Source organism: Diceros bicornis, chromosome 13 (genome assembly GCF_020826845.1).
Source record: "Diceros bicornis minor isolate mBicDic1 chromosome 13, mDicBic1.mat.cur, whole genome shotgun sequence".
In the NCBI taxonomy this organism is placed as follows: Eukaryota; Metazoa; Chordata; class Mammalia; order Perissodactyla; family Rhinocerotidae; genus Diceros; species Diceros bicornis.
The window spans coordinates 56,054,910-56,079,125 of record NC_080752.1 but is presented as its reverse complement, the minus strand read 5'-3'; the positions used below and the strand labels follow the sequence as shown (position 1 = coordinate 56,079,125).

The following is a 24,216-nucleotide window of genomic DNA, read 5'->3' as shown; positions in this document are numbered from 1 at the left end:
CTGAAAGCGTTGCCCCAATACCATGCATCTTAAAACTACAAATATTTAATAGCTCACAAGTTTTGTGGATGAGGAATCCAGGCTTCGATTAGCTTGGTTCCTCCAATTCTATACATTTCTGTGCAACTTGTCATTTCACAGACTGCATCAAATCACTGTAGGGCTGTCAGGTCAGGAGCTGTGGCCTTAATGTGACTTCATAATATCCCATAAAGGAAGTCATTTGCCACAGCAATTCAGCTTTTCAATGTTGTCGGACCTTGACATGATTCAATTCTGTTGCCATTTCAGCAGTGCTGCAGGAACATCTTAAATGTGTCCTCATAGACTGTGTTAGTTTGCTGGGTCTGCTGTAACATAGAACCACCAAGTGGGTGGATGGCCCCTCATGCTTACTGGCACGGTACTGGTTTCTGTCTTTGTAGAGCTCCACCCAGGACATTGTCAAGGAGCTGGTTGATGGGTTCAACTCCTCCATCTCACTAGACAAGGGGCAGATGCATCTGGCGATGAACAATGGCCAACACTGGTCTGGGGTAAGTGTGGGCACATAGTGGTCTCCATACCCAGGACACTGAGATGACCGGGGTGAACCCAGAACCCAGTCAATCTGGTGAATCCCCTGGGTTCCTTCCAGGAATGTGGTTTCCCCAGAGCCTTCCGCTTCATGCCAGGTGCTGATGAAGCCTCAGGTAGTTTAGAGGGAATGTCATGCAGCCCATGGTAGGGGCAGTTCTCAGTTCTGACCTGTGTGATCTTGAGCAGCCCCTTGAAATCCCTAACCCTCTGTTTCTCAATATCTACAGTGGGGACGTTTGTTGATGACTCACTGAGATAAGGCTCTTAATACAGGCTATCAATACAGGGAGGTGCTATTGTTTCTCAGCTAACACAAAGCCTTGAAGGTACTGGTTGTTTATCACTCTCCCCAAAATCAAATGATGCTTTTAAAGCCTGGAACCTTTTTCTGTGTGGGCACTCATGTCCCTCCTCTTGCCCAAGTTCCTGAGGTGATGGGAGTTTCTGGTCTGAGCTCCAGACCCTGATCCTCCTGGTGGCTCATGGTGATGCCACTCACTATTTGTTCCTCCTCGTCCACTTGGTGTGAAAAGGAGTCAACCCTCTCCCGGGATGAGGCCTACTCAATGCCGACCCCCAAGGCAGGCACAATGGAGAAGGTGGTAGAGTCCCTGGTACCAGCTTTCCCGGATAGAAACATCTCCTACATTGCCGCCTTCCCATGCATGTACCAGGTCTTCACCACCACCCAACAGGTACTGGACTAGCTGCCCCATAGGCGAGTGCTGCCGCCTCCAGAGCACAGTGGTTAGTGTCCCATCTACCAACCGTGTGTCTGGGGAATGTCAACACACCTCTGTGAGCTTTACTTTGCTCTTCTGAAAAGTGGGTTGGTAAGAAGATGAACCTCATAAAGTTATTTTAGGAAATCATGGAATCAGCCAAGGCAGGTGCTTACCTGGTGCCTGGTTCTGCAAAAAGGGCTGGGGAATGTGCTGTGGTTGTTCATGGTGATTATTTTTCTTTCCCCCATGAAAAGCAGACTTCCTCACGCATCACTGGGATTTAGCCTTTCTGAGTTTGGAAAACCAGATGGACACCCTGTCCAGGAGTTTGAGGTTCTCTCCAGCTGATCTTGACTGCTACATGGCACACATTTACAACTTGCAATGCAACACTGAGACAGACACCGTTAATAATTCACTGAAGTTTAATATATACATAATATTTGCACAATATCGTCTAGAGAAAGGTAGTTTGATGAAGGTTCAATTTAAGGAAAAGATCAGTCTCTTCTTCACTACTAACGAGGGATAATCCAAACAGTCCGTGAAGTGAAACAAAGTCCCACTTTTCTTGGTGTGCTCTAGGAATTCCAAAAGTCTGTCGATTTGGAGGAACTGACCGCGAAGGAGCCGTCTGTCAGCTCTTCCCAACAGGATCTACAGAGTCAAGACAATCCTAGTGAAGATCCCAGCGGCAGACTCAACACGCCTCCCCAGTATTGAAGCAGAACATAGTGAGAGGAAGGTACGGTACTACCATCTTCGGGACTGCCTCTAAAGCTACACTACTCGATAAAGGGTGTGTGTGGTGGTGGTGGGCCTCCTGGAAACAGTCAGTGAGGCGGGGGCACGTGATGGGGTAATTAGGAGGCGGGGAGGGCGGGGTGGCGGTGGCGGTGGCGGGGGGGGCGGGGGGGGGCGGCAGGGGGCGGCTTGTCCAGAGGGAGTGGCATCTGGACGAGGCCTTGAAGGACAGGGAGGACTTGAAGGTTGGAGGCAGGTGGGAAGAGAGGCCCCTGCAGCCTGAGGGAGGCGACAGCAGGAAGCACGGCACGGAGGAGGGGAGGGCACTGCTGTGTGAGTGTGGGGTGACAGAGCACCAGGAGCTGGCACTGCGGGCAGCCAGGCCCTTCCCTTCCTCCTGTAAATCTGACCTGTGAGCCGCCAAAGCCGCAGTCCCCGTTCCAGACAGTGGACATTCAGTCCAGCGCAGGACCGCAGCCTGCCTCCCGGGGCTGGACTTCTAGGTGGGGACAACAGGCGGGGCCCCATCCTCAGGGACCATCTGGGCACACATTTAATAAGAGGTGCCCACGGAAGTGGGGTGCACCGTGGCATGGCACAGGAGCCGCACTGAGCGGGGGCCCTTTGGGGGGGTTCCCCTAGAGCTGCAGGTGGTCAGGAGGGCCCAAGTGGAGAAGGAGTCGCTCGTCCCCGTCCACCCCTGCCCACCTCTGGGCTCTGAGCACGTTCGCCACACCATGGTCAAGGGCTCCACGCGTGGCGTGAACTGTTTCTTTGCAGACTCATTTTCCAAGCGCGGCCTTCGACGGGATTCGCTGGTGACGGGATGTTTGCCTCGCCACCTCCCACCTTCCCAGCCAAACCAGGGATCGGGGTGGCAGCGGGGTTCCCGGAAGTTCACAAAAGTGGAAACACGCCGCTCCTCTCTCAAAGGCAAGACGGAGGTGAGAAGAACCCCCTCCTCCCTCGGTCACTGACACCTAGGGAGCTTTCGAGGTTAGCGCCTTCAAAGATCTGTTTTCTTCACCAGGTACAGTTCTATACCCGTTTGGAATGTAAAAATTCTATGCGTCTTCAGGAAGGGGAAAAAGTCACCGAAATGTCACCTCGAGAGGCCCATTTCAAGCCACTGTGGCAAGTATTCTTCCGCGTGTTAGGAAGTGAGCTCTTCCTTGAGCAGCCCTGGTTCTGAGGAGGAGCCTCACGACGCATCCACAAATGGCAACGTGTGAGGCCCTCGAGCCCGGAGCGACGTCTGGGCCTCTCGGCCCTTCCTCCTGGCTCTAAAAGGCAACCCCGCTTCCAGAGCGAGGAGCTGCCCTAAAACCTGAGAACTGGCATCACCCCCGGGCCCTCCCTGCCAAAAACAAAGAAAGAAATGGGGACAGGAGAAGTATCAAGAGGAAAGAAGAGAGGCCAGCTTCATCTCTGTCCCCTAGAAATGCCACCATAAAACCCACGCCAGCTACAGACACCATCTTTTAGGGCCTCCCAGCCCCCTCGACCCGCCCCCACCACCCCCAACCCCACAAATGGATTCAGGCTCAGTGGACCTTCAAGACAGCTGCTTGAGGCTTCCTGTGCTCCCCTGGTCACCTGGCTCCCATGGGACACCTGGCTTCTGTTCTCTACTGTTTTCATCTGTGAGGCCTCCAAGCCCAGGACACCAGAGGCAGGCCTGGGCTGATTACTGACCCTTCCACTCCAGAGAAAGGAAGAGGTAAATATTCACTTCACTTCTCTGGGCCTCAGCTTCTGCATCTGTAAGATGGGCTCTCGCCGCAAACAGGCCCATGGAGTCTACCCTGTGGCATCTTCTCGGCCCTTGGATATCGTCTCTGCTACGGGAACTTCCCTCCCCGATGCCCCTGCGTACTTCTATCTGCAGCCGTGAACGCTCCTCTGAGCGCAGACACCTGTCTCCTCCGAACATTCGGTATTTCTACTCTGCTGGCTGAGGGGCCCTGAAACCTAACTCTCACAGAGACCCACTCTGATTTCCCGTCCAAAGGCACTCCTCTGCCATTCCCCCCATCTCGCTGAAGGACACCACCCCTCACTTGGGGCTCCCGTCCCCATGCCGACGCCTCTCTTTTCTCACACCCACAGGCATCAGCACGTCTCACGGTCTCTGCCTGCAGGACAGGTCCCGGATCCCACCCCATCTCTCCGTCTCCACCTCCACCGCTGCCCGGGGGCAGCCTTCACCATCCTCAGCCTCGAGTCCCTGCCACGCTCTCCCACAGGTTTCCCTCTGTTCTCCTCTTCCCCATGGCAGCTTCTGTCCTCTGAAAGGGAAACCAAACTCTTTACGGTGGATTCGACTCCCTCCACCTTCTGACCCCTGATGGCCTTGACCCCCTTCTCTCTGGCTTCACTCACTGCACTCGGGCCACTCTGGCTCCTGGTCGCTTCTCACACTCACCGTGCTCATGCCGCCTTCAGAGCCATGGCCCGTTCTGCCCCCCCTGCCTACAGAGCTCTCCTCCAGGGCTCCTCAGTGCTCAGGTGACCACTCCCACCGAGAGTGTGTGTCTAGGCAAGTGTGCCCCCCATTCCCACACCCATCACCCCTTACCCTGCCTTGTTTATTCTTCTCCAGAACATTCGTTATCACCTAATATGCCATGTCTTCTACTCAATTTGATTCTTTAGCACCTGCCTGTCCTTCCTAAAATGTCAGCAACACAAGGGCAGGCTCTCGCATTCTAGTCTTCATTGCTCTGTTGCCAAGGCAAGCACAGGTTTTTGGTTTGTTGCTTTCTCTCGACTTAAGAGGAGAAATCCTTTCTGTGCTGCTGATGCTGTCTCTGCCATTTGTCTCATGTGACCCCTCCTATTTGCTCCAACTGCCACTTGCTGCTTTCCTGCCACTAGAGTCATCCGCAGCTGGTGCTCGTTGCCTAACTGGGGGACATTATCTGTGAGTGAAACTAGGAATGATCGAGACCCTCACTTCGTCACATGGGAGAGAAACCCCTGAGACTTCCCTCAGCTTTCCAGTGTGGAGCGTTAGCTGGTGAGTAGAGGGGGCCGAGGGCAGCAACGAGGAGGTTCCCCCCAGATGTCAAAGGTGATTTCCTCTTCATCAGTAAACTCTCCCTCGGCCTTCGTGTAGTGCAAGGACAAACCTCCACGTAGTTTATCATTTGTTTCTTGAAAATTGTTTAGCCGTTGCCACATTAGAATCAAGTCGCAAAAGAAGGCAAACCTCTCTCTAACCAGGCAATCTAACTTGATCCCCAAAGAGATCGATCAGCTTTTTCTTTTTCTAACCACTACACACTTAGTCCAAGAAAGCTCCTTCGACTTGTGAGTCGCGACTGTTGGGAATACTACTCTGAAACAAGACTGCTGTCGATTGCTAAAAGTCTTGACTGCTACATGGCGCACATTTACAACTTTCAATGCAACACTGAGACAGACACCGTTAATAATTCACTGAAGTTTAATATATACATAATATTTACACAATATCGTCTAGAGAAAGGTAGTTTGATGAAGGTTCAATTTAAGGAAAAGATCAGGCTCTTCTTCACTACTAACGAGGGATAATCCAAACAGTCCGTGAAGTGAAACAAAGTCCCACTTTTCTTGGTGTGCTCTAGGAATTCCAAAAGTCTGTCGATTTGGAGGAACTGACCGCGAAGGAGCCGTCTGCGGTGTCCAGCAGGCGAAGGTAGAGGATCTCCAGCCCAGCGAAGGGGCTCCCCTGCATCCACTGGCCTCAGGAACGCTCCGATGGAGGTCCAGCTGGCTGGAGGCAGCCAGGCGGCTTGGGAGGCCTGCGTGGAGGGGGAGAGAACAGCCCCGCTTTAAGACCCAGGCCCACCGCCGGGGAAGGGACCAGCAGGGCTTGGCTCTCGGCCTCCGGGAAGCTTTGGCAAAGCTCCTCGTGACGTGCTGGATCTCACGACCGCTTCTATGGACGCGAGCGCTTTTAGCATCTCGGCCATCTCTCCTTCTTCTTTCGACCGTTTGGCTCTCTCTGCCTTCAGTTCTCGAACCAGGCCAGTTAATTCCTCCATCAGCACTGAGTTGGTCCTCGTCACCTTTCGGGAAGCGTCTGTGAGGCCGGGTATATTTAGCGACTCTCTCTCTAGCCTGGCGTTCTCTGAAGACGAGTCGATCCCCATATACTCCTCTTGAGCAGCGCTGAGCTTGTCAATGAGCTGGCATTTCTCCTCAATCGCTGCAGCCACTGCTTCTGCCAGCCGCTTTTCACGTCTCACGTAACGTCGACTTCTAACAGACTGAACAAGTCTGAAGAGAAATAAGAGACCCACCAGTAAACCGACGACAGGTGGGCGCATCACTGTCTCCCACTGGAGGCTGTGGCAAGTGAGGCGTGGACTCAGGCCATCGGGCAGCAGCGCCACCACCACCTCGCCCAGCTTGCCGAGGATCGGCCCAAAGCCCAGCTCCACAGAGGACGGCAGCCCCTCCATGGCACTGACCCACCACAGGGCTCTGCCCACTCACCGTGGCAACACCAGCCACAACAAATGTCGGCTCCCGACATTCCGCCTGGAACCCGACCGGCAACTGACAGTCTGGAAAGGTCACTTACATGGTGGGGCTGGGGGGAGATCTGTAAATAAACTATGCGTAGCTCCATGACGGTTCAGTGTTCCTTCTGATTTCCCTCTTTCTTTTCGCTTTTTAGTCAAATCAAATGAAAATAGAGTGAAACGTGTCAACATTAGCTGCATGACTTGACAAATCTTCGACACTTCACGAACCCCTAGAGTGTCCAAACCCCCTCCCCTATATGAATCATTCCCATGACTACAGAAAACAGCCCTCTGCAACGTTTCAATTGAGACCCAACCACCCTCGACATGCGCAGCCTCTGTTTTCATTTCTGTTGACATCCTTCAGTTGGGTCGTGGCAGAACTTCATGAAAAGGAAGTAAATCACGGCCTACAGTTCGATGTCTGTCTGTTTTGCTCAAAGCAATGTTTTTTGAGATCTATATCTTTTTCTTTGAATAAGCAGTACGCCCTCCTTTGAAGGCTGAGTATTTTGACCTCATGTAAATATATCCCAAAATGTCCAGCCCTTCACATAATAATGTACTTCTGCGTTAGTTCAAGCGTGGTATGTTATGAACAGAGATGCTGTGAAAATTCACGTATACGTCTGCCTTATAAGCACGTAGTTTCATTTACCTTGGGGGAAGAATACCCGGGAGCAGAAATGCTGGGTAGATACACGCTAAATGCCCTTTTATTTTGAAACCGTTTTCTTGAGGCACAATTTAGTGTCATCAATTCACACACCGAAATACGCAATTCACTGATTTTTCTCTGTACAAGTGCAGAGTTGTGTAACTATCACAGTGCCGTTGTAGGAGAAGTCCATCACTCACCCTTGACTCTCTTGGCTGCATTCGACACAGTCGGTCCCTTCTCCTTGAAATGCTTCCATCACTTCGTTGCCGGTTCGGTCCATTCTACTCTTTCGAGGATTGTCTTGTCGTCGGCTGGCGTGTTTCTCTGACCTCAGTAGCCTTTCCTTCTCTGTCTCCATCGCTGACGTCTGTGTTTCTCCCAAACCTCTCAGCATCAGTGTTGACCCAGGACGTAGATCCTGGACCGCTTTTGAGCCCTTGCTGACCTTAGCCAGTCTCCGGACTTCAATGACATCTGTGCTGTCGTGACTTCCACGTTTATTTATCCTTTCCACACCTTGCCATCCAGTCCGGACTCACACCCACCCAGCTGCCTCCGTGACGTCCCCATGTGGACATCGAACGAGCCCACACCATACTCCAATTCTCCCCTGAACCCGCTCTCCCTCTTTTCCACGTGGGCAACTCCACCCCGACGGGGGTTCAGGCCCCAGCTTTGTGGTCTTTCTTGACCTCTCCCCTCTCTCCTCTTCACCTCCACCCCATCGGCAAAGCCTTCATTCCCAGCATCAGAGTAATGCCCTCATCCGGCCATTCCTTGCCTCCCGCTACCCTACCTGTTCAGAGTCGCCTTCACCTTTTGACAACATGAGCGTGGCTGCTCCTAACCAAGCTCCTTCTCCTGCCCTCAGCCGTGCAGTCGGTTCTCCACCCAGCTCCAGAGGATCCAGTCAGGTCCGTCCTCAGCTCACGCCCCCAGCAGCTTTCCACTCATCAGAGTGCAAGTCAAACACACCCATGCCCCAGGAGCCCTACGGGATCTGACCCCCACTTACCTCCCCGGTCGAACTGCACAGCTGGGCCCTCACGCGCTCTGCCCCAGCCTCGCAGGCCTCCTTCCTGCTCCACGAGTGCGCCAAGATGCTCCTGCCCCAGGGCTTGACGTTTCCTCTTCTCTCCGCCTTGAATCCCTGTCCTGTGAGACCCACGTGCTGGTCTCCCTCCTTCCCTTCAGGTCTCTGCTCAAGCGTCTCCCTGTCAGTGTCACCGCTTAGTCTCCAATACCTATCACAGGACCTATCCAGTCCCCATCATGACACGTGCAGTGTGAAGGCAGAGAAAAGCATGACTGAGTTACGTGAGCACCAAAAGTCTACTTTAGTGGATTGTACTAAGCCTGCGACTTTTTCCAGATCTGCATGTGGACATACACGTCATCGTAGCGCAGTCCCTCCTTAGTCTTCAGATTTCCAATTAATTTCTTCAAGGTCGTCTCGGGAAATATTCCTCGGCTTGAGAAGACGTAACAGTAAAGAGCAGAAGAGCAGCTAAAGATATATACGAGTACTTAAATGTATCTCCCAGTCATGCAACTTCTCGTAACGGATGCTGTGGGAGGGGAGCCCATGAGAAGGGTAATCGCCTGACCTCGTGCGTCTGCCCTGTGGTTGTGAGGAATGGTGTGTGTCCACGGATGTGCGTGTGACCTGTGCGGGAAGTCACGGTTCTGGAAGGCTTATCAGTATCTGCTTCTGCTCCCTCCAGGCCCAGCCTCACGGGGAGCTCACAGTCAAGTTCAGTCCGTGGGAATTTTCTGGAAGCCTCTTTCTTTCCCCGGCACAGAACTGGGGGATAAGAGCCCCATGGCTCTTCCTCATGCTCAAGGCAGAGCCGGGGATGTGGGGTCCACTCCAGCACATTCCCCTGCACCCACGAAACTCCGATCATAAAAGAAGAACCACCGAGATCGAGCCAGCTCCTCCCTTTCCAGGACACTGCAGATCACCTCTCTGGGATTTGGAGCAGGACCCAAGGCTGGCTCTGGTCTCACAGGCCTGTGCTCCTTCCCTTGACTCGGCTGTACACTCCCAGCCATGCATTTGTTCCGAGGCTGTGCCATCTCTCCGTAGCGTTGGCTCTCCCTGGCTGTCACAGGAAGGGAGCTCAGCCAGGGCTTGCCTCTCCCTTTGTCGTCGGAGGCAAACCACAGGACATGTCCACCGTGGGTCGCATGAATTCCCCTTCCCTGCGTATCCCCTTGGAAGAACAGGCAGAAATTCTCAGATCCACATTCCCCATAGAGGACGCCTGGAGGCTGAGCTCCCTGCATCATGTCGCCGGGTCGGAAATTCCTTCACAGAAGGGAACAGCTTGACGGTGGCCTCCCAGGGCCATTGGCCCTCCTGGCCAAAGTCTCCCCAGAGCAGAAGGGGGGGTAGAGTCCACGGAAAGTTCTGCCCATACAAGGTGGTAGCAGTATTGTGTATGTGAAACTAAATCTGCAGATTTTAGGTTTCGTCCGGAGTGCAAAGAAAACAGACGATCACGGGATCAGATGTGAAAAGTCGTTTAGCCGACTGGTTTGCGAACAGCGGCACCAAGCGTTCTCGCGGATGGGGACAGCGGGGACGCAGCAACAAACTGGGGAGAGTGGGGCGGTGGCGGTTCTTCGCTGCTTACAGCCCACAAAACCCTCCACTCCCCGGGGGACGGTAGGATCAAGAGTGCCGTGAACACCCAGGGGACTGGATCTGGCTCTACCTTCCTGACCAGGGATCCCAGGCCTGAAGAGACAGCCCGAGGCAGAACAGAGCCTCATCACAGGTTGTGGAAGACTTAATCACCGTGCTAATGAATGGGCTTGAAAATGATTCTCAACTCTCTTCTATACTAACGGTGAACACCTCGAATTTAAAGTTACAAACACATCATTGATATCAGCATCAAAAATGACACACACAGGTGTAAATCTAAACACTTACGCACAAGATCGATGTGAGGAGGTCTACAACACGCTGACAGAAGAAATCACAGAAGACCAACAGCAATGCAGACTTCCTCCATGTTTCTTCATAGGTTGACTCGGTATTGTTCAGCAGATGTCAGCTCTTCCCAACAGGATCTACAGAGTCAAGACAATCCTAGTGAAGATCCCAGCGGCAGACTCAACACGCCTCCCCAGTATTGAAGCAGAACATAGTGAGAGGAAGGTACGGTACTACCATCTTCGGGACTGCCTCTAAAGCTACACTACTCGATAAAGGGTGTGTGTGGTGGTGGTGGGCCTCCTGGAAACAGTCAGTGAGGAGGGGGCACGTGATGGGGTAATTAGGAGGCGGGGAGGGCGGGGGTGGCGGTGGCGGTGGCGGGGGGGCGGGGGGGGCGGCAGGGGGCGGCTTGTCCAGAGGGAGTGGCATCTGGACGAGGCCTTGAAGGACAGGGAGGACTTGAAGGTTGGAGGCAGGTGGGAAGAGAGGCCCCTGCAGCCTGAGGGAGGCGACAGCAGGAAGCACGGCACGGAGGAGGGGAGGGCACTGCTGTGTGAGTGTGGGGTGACAGAGCACCAGGAGCTGGCACTGCGGGCAGCCAGGCCCTTCCCTTCCTCCTGTAAATCTGACCTGTGAGCCGCCAAAGCCGCAGTCCCCGTTCCAGACAGTGGACATTCAGTCCAGGGCAGGACCGCAGCCTGCCTCCCGGGGCTGGACTTCTAGGTGGGGACAACAGGCGGGGCCCCATCCTCAGGGACCATCTGGGCACACATTTAATAAGAGGTGCCCACGGAAGTGGGGTGCACCGTGGCATGGCACAGGAGCCGCACTGAGCGGGGTCCTTTGGGGGGGTTCCCCTAGAGCTGCAGGTGGTCAGGAGGGCCCAAGTGGAGAAGGAGTCGCTCGTCCCCGTCCACCCCTGCCCACCTCTGGGCTCTGAGCACGTTCGCCACACCATGGTCAAGGGCTCCACGCGTGGCGTGAACTGTTTCTTTGCAGACTCATTTTCCAAGCGCGGCCTTCGACGGGATTCGCTGGTGACGGGATGTTTGCCTCGCCACCTCCCACCTTCCCAGCCAAACCAGGGATCGGGGTGGCAGCGGGGTTCCCGGAAGTTCACAAAAGTGGAAACACGCCGCTCCTCTCTCAAAGGCAAGACGGAGGTGAGAAGAACCCCCTCCTCCCTCGGTCACTGACACCTAGGGAGATTTCGAGGTTAGCGCCTTCAAAGATCTGTTTTCTTCACCAGGTACAGTTCTATACTCGTTTGGAATGTAAAAATTATATGCGTCTTCAGGAAGGGGAAAAAGTCACCGAAATGTCACCTCGAGAGGCCCATTTCAAGCCACTGTGGCAAGTATTCTTCCGCGTGTTAGGAAGTGAGCTCTTCCTTGAGCAGCCCTGGTTCTGAGGAGGAGCCTCACGACGCATCCACAAATGGCAACGTGTGAGGCCCTCGAGCCCGGAGCGACGTCTGGGCCTCTCGGCCCTTCCTCCTGGCTCTAAAAGGCAACCCCGCTTCCAGAGCGAGGAGCTCCCCTAAAACCTGAGAACTGGCATCACCCCCGGGCCCTCCCTGCCAAAAACAAAGAAAGAAATGGGGACAGGAGAAGTATCAAGAGGAAAGAAGAGAGGCCAGCTTCATCTCTGTCCCCTAGAAATGCCACCATAAAACCCACGCCAGCTACAGACACCATCTTTTAGGGCCTCCCAGCCCCCTCGACCCGCCCCCACCACCCCCAACCCCACAAATGGATTCAGGCTCAGTGGACCTTCAAGACAGCTGCTTGAGGCTTCCTGTGCTCCCCTGGTCACCTGGCTCCCATGGGACACCTGGCTTCTGTTCTCTACTGTTTTCATCTGTGAGGCCTCCAAGCCCAGGACACCAGAGGCAGGCCTGGGCTGATTACTGACCCTTCCACTCCAGAGAAAGGAAGAGGTAAATATTCACTTCACTTCTCTGGGCCTCAGCTTCTGCATCTGTAAGATGGGCTCTCGCCGCAAACAGGCCCATGGAGTCTACCCTGTGGCATCTTCTCGGCCCTTGGACATCGTCTCTGCTACGGGAACTTCCCTCCCCGATGCCCCTGCGTACTTCTATCTGCAGCCGTGAACGCTCCTCTGAGCGCAGACACCTGTCTCCTCCGAACATTCGGTATTTCTACTCTGCTGGCTGAGGGGCCCTGAAACCTAACTCTCACAGAGACCCACTCTGATTTCCCGTCCAAAGGCACTCCTCTGCCATTCCCCCCATCTCGCTGAAGGACACCACCCCTCACCTGGGGCTCCCGTCCCCATGCCGACGCCTCTCTTTTCTCACACCCACAGGCATCAGCACGTCTCACGGTCTCTGCCTGCAGGACAGGTCCCGGATCCCACCCCATCTCTCCGTCTCCACCTCCACCGCTGCCCGGGGGCAGCCTTCACCATCCTCAGCCTCGAGTCCCTGCCACGCTCTCCCACAGGTTTCCCTCTGTTCTCCTCTTCCCCATGGCAGCTTCTGTCCTCTGAAAGGGAAACCAAACTCTTTACGGTGGATTCGACTCCCTCCACCTTCTGACCCCTGATGGCCTTGACCCCCTTCTCTCTGGCTTCACTCACTGCACTCGGGCCACTCTGGCTCCTGGTCGCTTCTCACACTCACCGTGCTCATGCCGCCTTCAGAGCCATGGCCCGTTCTGCCCCCCCTGCCTACAGAGCTCTCCTCCAGGGCTCCTCAGTGCTCAGGTGACCACTCCCACCGAGAGTGTGTGTCTAGGCAAGTGTGCCCCCCATTCCCACACCCATCACCCCTTACCCTGCCTTGTTTATTCTTCTCCAGAACATTCGTTATCACCTAATATGCCATGTCTTCTACTCAATTTGATTCTTTAGCACCTGCCTGTCCTTCCTAAAATGTCAGCAACACAAGGGCAGGCTCTCGCATTCTAGTCTTCATTGCTCTGTTGCCAAGGCAAGCACAGGTTTTTGGTTTGTTGCTTTCTCTCGACTTAAGAGGAGAAATCCTTTCTGTGCTGCTGATGCTGTCTCTGCCATTTGTCTCATGTGACCCCTCCTATTTGCTCCAACTGCCACTTGCTGCTTTCCTGCCACTAGAGTCATCCGCAGCTGGTGCTCGTTGCCTAACTGGGGGACATTATCTGTGAGTGAAACTAGGAATGATCGAGACCCTCACTTCGTCACATGGGAGAGAAACCCCTGAGACTTCCCTCAGCTTTCCAGTGTGGAGCGTTAGCTGGTGAGTAGAGGGGGCCGAGGGCAGCAACGAGGAGGTTCCCCCCAGATGTCAAAGGTGATTTCCTCTTCATCAGTAAACTCTCCCTCGGCCTTCGTGTAGTGCAAGGACAAACCTCCACGTAGTTTATCATTTGTTTCTTGAAAATTGTTTAGCCGTTGCCACATTAGAATCAAGTCGCAAAAGAAGGCAAACCTCTCTCTAACCAGGCAATCTAACTTGATCCCCAAAGAGATCGATCAGCTTTTTCTTTTTCTAACCACTACACACTTAGTCCAAGAAAGCTCCTTCGACTTGTGAGTCGCGACTGTTGGGAATACTACTCTGAAACAAGACTGCTGTCGATTGCTAAAAGTCTTGACTGCTACATGGCGCACATTTACAACTTTCAATGCAACACTGAGACAGACACCGTTAATAATTCACTGAAGTTTAATATATACATAATATTTACACAATATCGTCTAGAGAAAGGTAGTTTGATGAAGGTTCAATTTAAGGAAAAGATCAGGCTCTTCTTCACTACTAACGAGGGATAATCCAAACAGTCCGTGAAGTGAAACAAAGTCCCACTTTTCTCGGTGTGCTCTAGGAATTCCAAAAGTCTGTCGATTTGGAGGAACTGACCGCGAAGGAGCCGTCTGCGGTGTCCAGCAGGCGAAGGTAGAGGATCTCCAGCCCAGCGAAGGGGCTCCCCTGCATCCACTGGCCTCAGGAACGCTCCGATGGAGGTCCAGCTGGCTGGAGGCAGCCAGGCGGCTTGGGAGGCCTGCGTGGAGGGGGAGAGAACAGCCCCGCTTTAAGACCCAGGCCCACCGCCGGGGAAGGGACCAGCAGGGCTTGGCTCTCGGCCTCCGGGAAGCTTTGGCAAAGCTCCTCGTGACGTGCTGGATCTCACGACCGCTTCTATGGACGCGAGCGCTTTTAGCATCTCGGCCATCTCTCCTTCTTCTTTCGACCGTTTGGCTCTCTCTGCCTTCAGTTCTCGAACCAGGCCAGTTAATTCCTCCATCAGCACTGAGTTGGTCCTCGTCACCTTTCGGGAAGCGTCTGTGAGGCCGGGTATATTTAGCGACTCTCTCTCTAGCCTGGCGTTCTCTGAAGACGAGTCGATCCCCATATACTCCTCTTGAGCAGCGCTGAGCTTGTCAATGAGCTGGCATTTCTCCTCAATCGCTGCAGCCACTGCTTCTGCCAGCCGCTTTTCACGTCTCACGTAACGTCGACTTCTAACAGACTGAACAAGTCTGAAGAGAAATAAGAGACCCACCAGTAAACCGACGACAGGTGGGCGCATCACTGTCTCCCACTGGAGGCTGTGGCAAGTGAGGCGTGGACTCAGGCCATCGGGCAGCAGCGCCACCACCACCTCGCCCAGCTTGCCGAGGATCGGCCCAAAGCCCAGCTCCACAGAGGACGGCAGCCCCTCCATGGCACTGACCCACCACAGGGCTCTGCCCAGTCACCGTGGCAACACCAGCCACAACAAATGTCGGCTCCCGACATTCCGCCTGGAACCCGACCGGCAACTGACAGTCTGGAAAGGTCACTTACATGGTGGGGCTGGGGGGAGATCTGTAAATAAACTATGCGTAGCTCCATGACGGTTCAGTGTTCCTTCTGATTTCCCTCTTTCTTTTCGCTTTTTAGTCAAATCAAATGAAAATAGAGTGAAACGTGTCAACATTAGCTGCATGACTTGACAAATCTTCGACACTTCACGAACCCCTAGAGTGTCCAAACCCCCTCCCCTATATGAATCATTCCCATGACTACAGAAAACAGCCCTCTGCAACGTTTCAATTGAGACCCAACCACCCTCGACATGCGCAGCCTCTGTTTTCATTTCTGTTGACATCCTTCAGTTGGGTCGTGGCAGAACTTCATGAAAAGGAAGTAAATCACGGCCTACAGTTCGATGTCTGTCTGTTTTGCTCAAAGCAATGTTTTTTGAGATCTATATCTTTTTCTTTGAATAAGCAGTACGCCCTCCTTTGAAGGCTGAGTATTTTGACCTCATGTAAATATATCCCAAAATGTCCAGCCCTTCACATAATAATGTACTTCTGCGTTAGTTCAAGCGTGGTATGTTATGAACAGAGATGCTGTGAAAATTCACGTATATGTCTGCCTTATAAGCACGTAGTTTCATTTACCTTGGGGGAAGAATACCCGGGAGCAGAAATGCTGGGTAGATACACGCTAAATGCCCTTTTATTTTGAAACCGTTTTCTTGAGGCACAATTTAGTGTCATCAATTCACACACCGAAATACGCAATTCACTGATTTTTCTCTGTACAAGTGCAGAGTTGTGTAACTATCACAGTGCCGTTGTAGGAGAAGTCCATCACTCACCCTTGACTCTCTTGGCTGCATTCGACACAGTCGGTCCCTTCTCCTTGAAATGCTTCCATCACTTCGTTGCCGGTTCGGTCCATTCTACTCTTTCGAGGATTGTCTTGTCGTCGGCTGGCGTGTTTCTCTGACCTCAGTAGCCTTTCCTTCTCTGTCTCCATCGCTGACGTCTGTGTTTCTCCCAAACCTCTCAGCATCAGTGTTGACCCAGGACGTAGATCCTGGACCGCTTTTGAGCCCTTGCTGACCTTAGCCAGTCTCCGGACTTCAATGACATCTGTGCTGTCGTGACTTCCACGTTTATTTATCCTTTCCACACCTTGCCATCCAGTCCGGACTCACACCCACCCAGCTGCCTCCGTGACGTCCCCATGTGGACATCGAACGAGCCCACACCATACTCCAATTCTCCCCTGAACCCGCTCTCCCTCTTTTCCACGTGGGCAACTCCACCCCGACGGGGGTTCAGGCCCCAGCTTTGTGGTCTTTCTTGACCTCTCCCCTCTCTCCTCTTCACCTCCACCCCATCGGCAAAGCCTTCATTCCCAGCATCAGAGTAATGCCCTCATCCGGCCATTCCTTGCCTCCCGCTACCCTACCTGTTCAGAGTCGCCTTCACCTTTTGACAACATGAGCGTGGCTGCTCCTAACCAAGCTCCTTCTCCTGCCCTCAGCCGTGCAGTCGGTTCTCCACCCAGCTCCAGAGGATCCAGTCAGGTCCGTCCTCAGCTCACGCCCCCAGCAGCTTTCCACTCATCAGAGTGCAAGTCAAACACACCCATGCCCCAGGAGCCCTACGGGATCTGACCCCCGCTTACCTCCCCGGTCGAACTGCACAGCTGGGCCCTCACGCGCTCTGCCCCAGCCTCGCAGGCCTCCTTCCTGCTCCACGAGTGCGCCAAGATGCTCCTGCCCCAGGGCTTGACGTTTCCTCTTCTCTCCGCCTTGAATCCCTGTCCTGTGAGACCCACGTGCTGGTCTCCCTCCTTCCCTTCAGGTCTCTGCTCAAGCGTCTCCCTGTCAGTGTCACCGCTTAGTCTCCAATACCTATCACAGGACCTATCCAGTCCCCATCATGACACGTGCAGTGTGAAGGCAGAGAAAAGCATGACTGAGTTACGTGAGCACCAAAAGTCTACTTTAGTGGATTGTACTAAGCCTGCGACTTTTTCCAGATCTGCATGTGGACATACACGTCATCGTAGCGCAGTCCCTCCTTAGTCTTCAGATTTCCAATTAATTTCTTCAAGGTCGTCTCGGGAAATATTCCTCGGCTTGAGAAGACGTAACAGTAAAGAGCAGAAGAGCAGCTAAAGATATATACGAGTACTTAAATGTATCTCCCAGTCATGCAACTTCTCGTAACGGATGCTGTGGGAGGGGAGCCCATGAGAAGGGTAATCGCCTGACCTCGTGCGTCTGCCCTGTGGTTGTGAGGAATGGTGTGTGTCCACGGATGTGCGTGTGACCTGTGCGGGAAGTCACGGTTCTGGAAGGCTTATCAGTATCTGCTTCTGCTCCCTCCAGGCCCAGCCTCACGGGGAGCTCACAGTCAAGTTCAGTCCGTGGGAATTTTCTGGAAGCCTCTTTCTTTCCCCGGCACAGAACTGGGGGATAAGAGCCCCATGGCTCTTCCTCATGCTCAAGGCAGAGCCGGGGATGTGGGGTCCACTCCAGCACATTCCCCTGCACCCACGAAACTCCGATCATAAAAGAAGAACCACCGAGATCGAGCCAGCTCCTCCCTTTCCAGGACACTGCAGATCACCTCTCTGGGATTTGGAGCAGGACCCAAGGCTGGCTCTGGTCTCACAGGCCTGTGCTCCTTCCCTTGACTCGGCTGTACACTCCCAGCCATGCATTTGTTCCGAGGCTGTGCCATCTCTCCGTAGCGTTGGCTCTCCCTGGCTGTCACAGGAAGGGAGCTCAGCCAGGGCTTGCCTCTCCCTTTGTCGTCGGAGGCAAACCACAGGACATGTCCACCGTGGGTCGCATGAATTCCCCTTCCCTGCGTATCCCCTTGGAAGAACAGGCAGAAATTCTCAGATCCACATTCCCCATAGAGGACGCCTGGAGGCTGAGCTCCCTGCATCATGTCGCCGGGTCGGAAATTCCTTCACAGAAGGGAACAGCTTGACGGTGGCCTCCCAGGGCCATTGGCCCTCCTGGCCAAAGTCTCCCCAGAGCAGAAGGGGGGGTAGAGTCCACGGAAAGTTCTGCCCATACAAGGTGGTAGCAGTATTGTGTATGTGAAACTAAATCTGCAGATTTTAGGTTTCGTCCGGAGTGCAAAGAAAACAGACGATCACGGGATCAGATGTGAAAAGTCGTTTAGCCGACTGGTTTGCGAACAGCGGCACCAAGCGTTCTCGCGGATGGGGACAGCGGGGACGCAGCAACAAACTGGGGAGAGTGGGGCGGTGGCGGTTCTTCGCTGCTTACAGCCCACAAAACCCTCCACTCCCCGGGGGACGGTAGGATCAAGAGTGCCGTGAACACCCAGGGGACTGGATCTGGCTCTACCTTCCTGACCAGGGATCCCAGGCCTGAAGAGACAGCCCGAGGCAGAACAGAGCCTCATCACAGGTTGTGGAAGACTTAATCACCGTGCTAATGAATGGGCTTGAAAATGATTCTCAACTCTCTTCTATACTAACGGTGAACACCTCGAATTTAAAGTTACAAACACATCATTGATATCAGCATCAAAAATGACACACACAGGTGTAAATCTAAACACTTACGCACAAGATCGATGTGAGGAGGTCTACAACACGCTGACAGAAGAAATCACAGAAGACCAACAGCAATGCAGACTTCCTCCATGTTTCTTCATAGGTTGACTCGGTATTGTTCAGCAGATGTCAGCTCTTCCCAACAGGATCTACAGAGTCAAGACAATCCTAGTGAAGATCCCAGCGGCAGACTCAACACGCCTCCCCAGTATTGAAGCAGAACATAGTGAGAGGAAGGTACGGTACTACCATCTTCGGGACTGCCTCTAAAGCTACACTACTCGATAAAGGGTGTGTGTGGTGGTGGTGGGCCTCCTGGAAACAGTCAGTGAGGAGGGGGCACGTGATGGGGTAATTAGGAGGCGGGGAGGGCGGGGTGGCGGTGGCGGTGGCGGGGGGGCGGGGGGGGGCGGCAGGGGGCGGCTTGTCCAGAGGGAGTGGCATCTGGACGAGGCCTTGAAGGACAGGGAGGACTTGAAGGTTGGAGGCAGGTGGGAAGAGAGGCCCCTGCAGCCTGAGGGAGGCGACAGCAGGAAGCACGGCACGGAGGAGGGGAGGGCACTGCTGTGTGAGTGTGGGGTGACAGAGCACCAGGAGCTGGCACTGCGGGCAGCCAGGCCCTTCCCTTCCTCCTGTAAATCTGACCTGTGAGCCGCCAAAGCCGCAGTCCCCGTTCCAGACAGTGGACATTCAGTCCAGCGCAGGACCGCAGCCTGCCTCCCGGGGCTGGACTTCTAGGTGGGGACAACAGGCGGGGCCCCATCCTCAGGGACCATCTGGGCACACATTTAATAAGAGGTGCCCACGGAAGTGGGGTGCACCGTGGCATGGCACAGGAGCCGCACTGAGCGGGGTCCTTTGGGGGGGTTCCCCTAGAGCTGCAGGTGGTCAGGAGGGCCCAAGTGGAGAAGGAGTCGCTCGTCCCCGTCCACCCCTGCCCACCTCTGGGCTCTGAGCACGTTCGCCACACCATGGTCAAGGGCTCCACGCGTGGCGTGAACTGTTTCTTTGCAGACTCATTTTCCAAGCGCGGCCTTCGACGGGATTCGCTGGTGACGGGATGTTTGCCTCGCCACCTCCCACCTTCCCAGCCAAACCAGGGATCGGGGTGGCAGCGGGGTTCCCGGAAGTTCACAAAAGTGGAAACACGCCGCTCCTCTCTCAAAGGCAAGACGGAGGTGAGAAGAACCCCCTCCTCCCTCGGTCACTGACACCTAGGGAGATTTCGAGGTTAGCGCCTTCAAAGATCTGTTTTCTTCACCAGGTACAGTTCTATACTCGTTTGGAATGTAAAAATTATATGCGTCTTCAGGAAGGGGAAAAAGTCACCGAAATGTCACCTCGAGAGGCCCATTTCAAGCCACTGTGGCAAGTATTCTTCCGCGTGTTAGGAAGTGAGCTCTTCCTTGAGCAGCCCTGGTTCTGAGGAGGAGCCTCACGACGCATCCACAAATGGCAACGTGTGAGGCCCTCGAGCCCGGAGCGACGTCTGGGCCTCTCGGCCGTTCCTCCTGGCTCTAAAAGGCAACCCCGCTTCCAGAGCGAGGAGCTCCCCTAAAACCTGAGAACTGGCATCACCCCCGGGCCCTCCCTGCCAAAAACAAAGAAAGAAATGGGGACAGGAGAAGTATCAAGAGGAAAGAAGAGAGGCCAGCTTCATCTCTGTCCCCTAGAAATGCCACCATAAAACCCACGCCAGCTACAGACACCATCTTTTAGGGCCTCCCAGCCCCCTCGACCCGCCCCCACCACCCCCAACCCCACAAATGGATTCAGGCTCAGTGGACCTTCAAGACAGCTGCTTGAGGCTTCCTGTGCTCCCCTGGTCACCTGGCTCCCATGGGACACCTGGCTTCTGTTCTCTACTGTTTTCATCTGTGAGGCCTCCAAGCCCAGGACACCAGAGGCAGGCCTGGGCTGATTACTGACCCTTCCACTCCAGAGAAAGGAAGAGGTAAATATTCACTTCACTTCTCTGGGCCTCAGCTTCTGCATCTGTAAGATGGGCTCTCGCCGCAAACAGGCCCATGGAGTCTACCCTGTGGCATCTTCTCGGCCCTTGGACATCGTCTCTGCTACGGGAACTTCCCTCCCCGATGCCCCTGCGTACTTCTATCTGCAGCCGTGAACGCTCCTCTGAGCGCAGACACCTGTCTCCTCCGAACATTCGGTATTTCTACTCTGCTGGCTGAGGGGCCCTGAAACCTAACTCTCACAGAGACCCACTCTGATTTCCCGTCCAAAGGCACTCCTCTGCCATTCCCCCCATCTCGCTGAAGGACACCACCCCTCACCTGGGGCTCCCGTCCCCATGCCGACGCCTCTCTTTTCTCACACCCACAGGCATCAGCACGTCTCACGGTCTCTGCCTGCAGGACAGGTCCCGGATCCCACCCCATCTCTCCGTCTCCACCTCCACCGCTGCCCGGGGGCAGCCTTCACCATCCTCAGCCTCGAGTCCCTGCCACGCTCTCCCACAGGTTTCCCTCTGTTCTCCTCTTCCCCATGGCAGCTTCTGTCCTCTGAAAGGGAAACCAAACTCTTTACGGTGGATTCGACTCCCTCCACCTTCTGACCCCTGATGGCCTTGACCCCCTTCTCTCTGGCTTCACTCACTGCACTCGGGCCACTCTGGCTCCTGGTCGCTTCTCACACTCACCGTGCTCATGCCGCCTTCAGAGCCATGGCCCGTTCTGCCCCCCCTGCCTACAGAGCTCTCCTCCAGGGCTCCTCAGTGCTCAGGTGACCACTCCCACCGAGAGTGTGTGTCTAGGCAAGTGTGCCCCCCATTCCCACACCCATCACCCCTTACCCTGCCTTGTTTATTCTTCTCCAGAACATTCGTTATCACCTAATATGCCATGTCTTCTACTCAATTTGATTCTTTAGCACCTGCCTGTCCTTCCTAAAATGTCAGCAACACAAGGGCAGGCTCTCGCATTCTAGTCTTCATTGCTCTGTTTCCAAGGCAAGCACAGGTTTTTGGTTTGTTGCTTTCTCTCGACTTAAGAGGAGAAATCCTTTCTGTGCCGCTGATGCTGTCTCTGCCATTTGTCTCATGTGACCCCTCCTATTTGCTCCAACTGCCACTTGCTGCTTTCCTGCCACTAGAGTCATCCGCAGCTGGTGCTCGTTGCCTAACTGGGGGACATTATCTGTGAGTGAAACTAGGAATGATCGAGACCCTCACTTCGTCACATGGGAGAGAAACCCCTGAGACTTCCCTCAGCTTTCCAGTGTGGAGCGTTAGCTGGTGAGTAGAGGGGGCCGAGGGCAGCAACGAGGAGGTTCCCCCCAGATGTCAAAGGTGATTTCCTCTTCATCAGTAAACTCTCCCTCGGCCTTCGTGTAGTGCAAGGACAAACCTCCACGTAGTTTATCATTTGTTTCTTGAAAATTGTTTAGCCGTTGCCACATTAGAATCAAGTCGCAAAAGAAGGCAAACCTCTCTCTAACCAGGCAATCTAACTTGATCCCCAAAGAGATCGATCAGCTTTTTCTTTTTCTAACCACTACACACTTAGTCCAAGAAAGCTCCTTCGACTTGTGAGTCGCGACTGTTGGGAATACTACTCTGAAACAAGACTGCTGTCGATTGCTAAAAGTCTTGACTGCTACATGGCGCACATTTACAACTTTCAATGCAACACTGAGACAGACACCGTTAATAATTCACTGAAGTTTAATATATACATAATATTTACACAATATCGTCTAGAGAAAGGTAGTTTGATGAAGGTTCAATTTAAGGAAAAGATCAGGCTCTTCTTCACTACTAACGAGGGATAATCCAAACAGTCCGTGAAGTGAAACAAAGTCCCACTTTTCTTGGTGTGCTCTAGGAATTCCAAAAGTCTGTCGATTTGGAGGAACTGACCGCGAAGGAGCCGTCTGCGGTGTCCAGCAGGCGAAGGTAGAGGATCTCCAGCCCAGCGAAGGGGCTCCCCTGCATCCACTGGCCTCAGGAACGCTCCGATGGAGGTCCAGCTGGCTGGAGGCAGCCAGGCGGCTTGGGAGGCCTGCGTGGAGGGGGAGAGAACAGCCCCGCTTTAAGACCCAGGCCCACCGCCGGGGAAGGGACCAGCAGGGCTTGGCTCTCGGCCTCCGGGAAGCTTTGGCAAAGCTCCTCGTGACGTGCTGGATCTCACGACCGCTTCTATGGACGCGAGCGCTTTTAGCATCTCGGCCATCTCTCCTTCTTCTTTCGACCGTTTGGCTCTCTCTGCCTTCAGTTCTCGAACCAGGCCAGTTAATTCCTCCATCAGCACTGAGTTGGTCCTCGTCACCTTTCGGGAAGCGTCTGTGAGGCCGGGTATATTTAGCGACTCTCTCTCTAGCCTGGCGTTCTCTGAAGACGAGTCGATCCCCATATACTCCTCTTGAGCAGCGCTGAGCTTGTCAATGAGCTGGCATTTCTCCTCAATCGCTGCAGCCACTGCTTCTGCCAGCCGCTTTTCACGTCTCACGTAACGTCGACTTCTAACAGACTGAACAAGTCTGAAGAGAAATAAGAGACCCACCAGTAAACCGACGACAGGTGGGCGCATCACTGTCTCCCACTGGAGGCTGTGGCAAGTGAGGCGTGGACTCAGGCCATCGGGCAGCAGCGCCACCACCACCTCGCCCAGCTTGCCGAGGATCGGCCCAAAGCCCAGCTCCACAGAGGACGGCAGCCCCTCCATGGCACTGACCCACCACAGGGCTCTGCCCACTCACCGTGGCAACACCAGCCACAACAAATGTCGGCTCCCGACATTCCGCCTGGAACCCGACCGGCAACTGACAGTCTGGAAAGGTCACTTACATGGTGGGGCTGGGGGGAGATCTGTAAATAAACTATGCGTAGCTCCATGACGGTTCAGTGTTCCTTCTGATTTCCCTCTTTCTTTTCGCTTTTTAGTCAAATCAAATGAAAATAGAGTGAAACGTGTCAACATTAGCTGCATGACTTGACAAATCTTCGACACTTCACGAACCCCTAGAGTGTCCAAACCCCCTCCCCTATATGAATCATTCCCATGACTACAGAAAACAGCCCTCTGCAACGTTTCAATTGAGACCCAACCACCCTCGACATGCGCAGCCTCTGTTTTCATTTCTGTTGACATCCTTCAGTTGGGTCGTGGCAGAACTTCATGAAAAGGAAGTAAATCACGGCCTACAGTTCGATGTCTGTCTGTTTTGCTCAAAGCAATGTTTTTTGAGATCTATATCTTTTTCTTTGAATAAGCAGTACGCCCTCCTTTGAAGGCTGAGTATTTTGACCTCATGTAAATATATCCCAAAATGTCCAGCCCTTCACATAATAATGTACTTCTGCGTTAGTTCAAGCGTGGTATGTTATGAACAGAGATGCTGTGAAAATTCACGTATACGTCTGCCTTATAAGCACGTAGTTTCATTTACCTTGGGGGAAGAATACCCGGGAGCAGAAATGCTGGGTAGATACACGCTAAATGCCCTTTTATTTTGAAACCGTTTTCTTGAGGCACAATTTAGTGTCATCAATTCACACACCGAAATACGCAATTCACTGATTTTTCTCTGTACAAGTGCAGAGTTGTGTAACTATCACAGTGCCGTTGTAGGAGAAGTCCATCACTCACCCTTGACTCTCTTGGCTGCATTCGACACAGTCGGTCCCTTCTCCTTGAAATGCTTCCATCACTTCGTTGCCGGTTCGGTCCATTCTACTCTTTCGAGGATTGTCTTGTCGTCGG

At 53.8% G+C, this 24,216-nt stretch overlaps 1 long non-coding RNA gene across 4 annotated transcripts in view; it reads left to right on the top strand.

Annotated features, from left to right (window-relative positions):
* The window catches only part of LOC131413222 (uncharacterized), a 96,835-nt gene that overhangs the window by 1,060 nt on the left and 71,559 nt on the right, over nt 1–24,216 (top strand). For 2 of the 4 annotated variants that reach the window (XR_009221915.1, XR_009221914.1), the window contains exon 2: nt 426–536. This is a non-coding gene — a long non-coding RNA (uncharacterized LOC131413222). Of the gene's footprint in view, nt 1–425; nt 537–1,112; nt 1,719–24,216 lie in introns of those variants that run through there. The other 2 variants (XR_009221913.1, XR_009221912.1) reach the window with 2 other exon arrangements.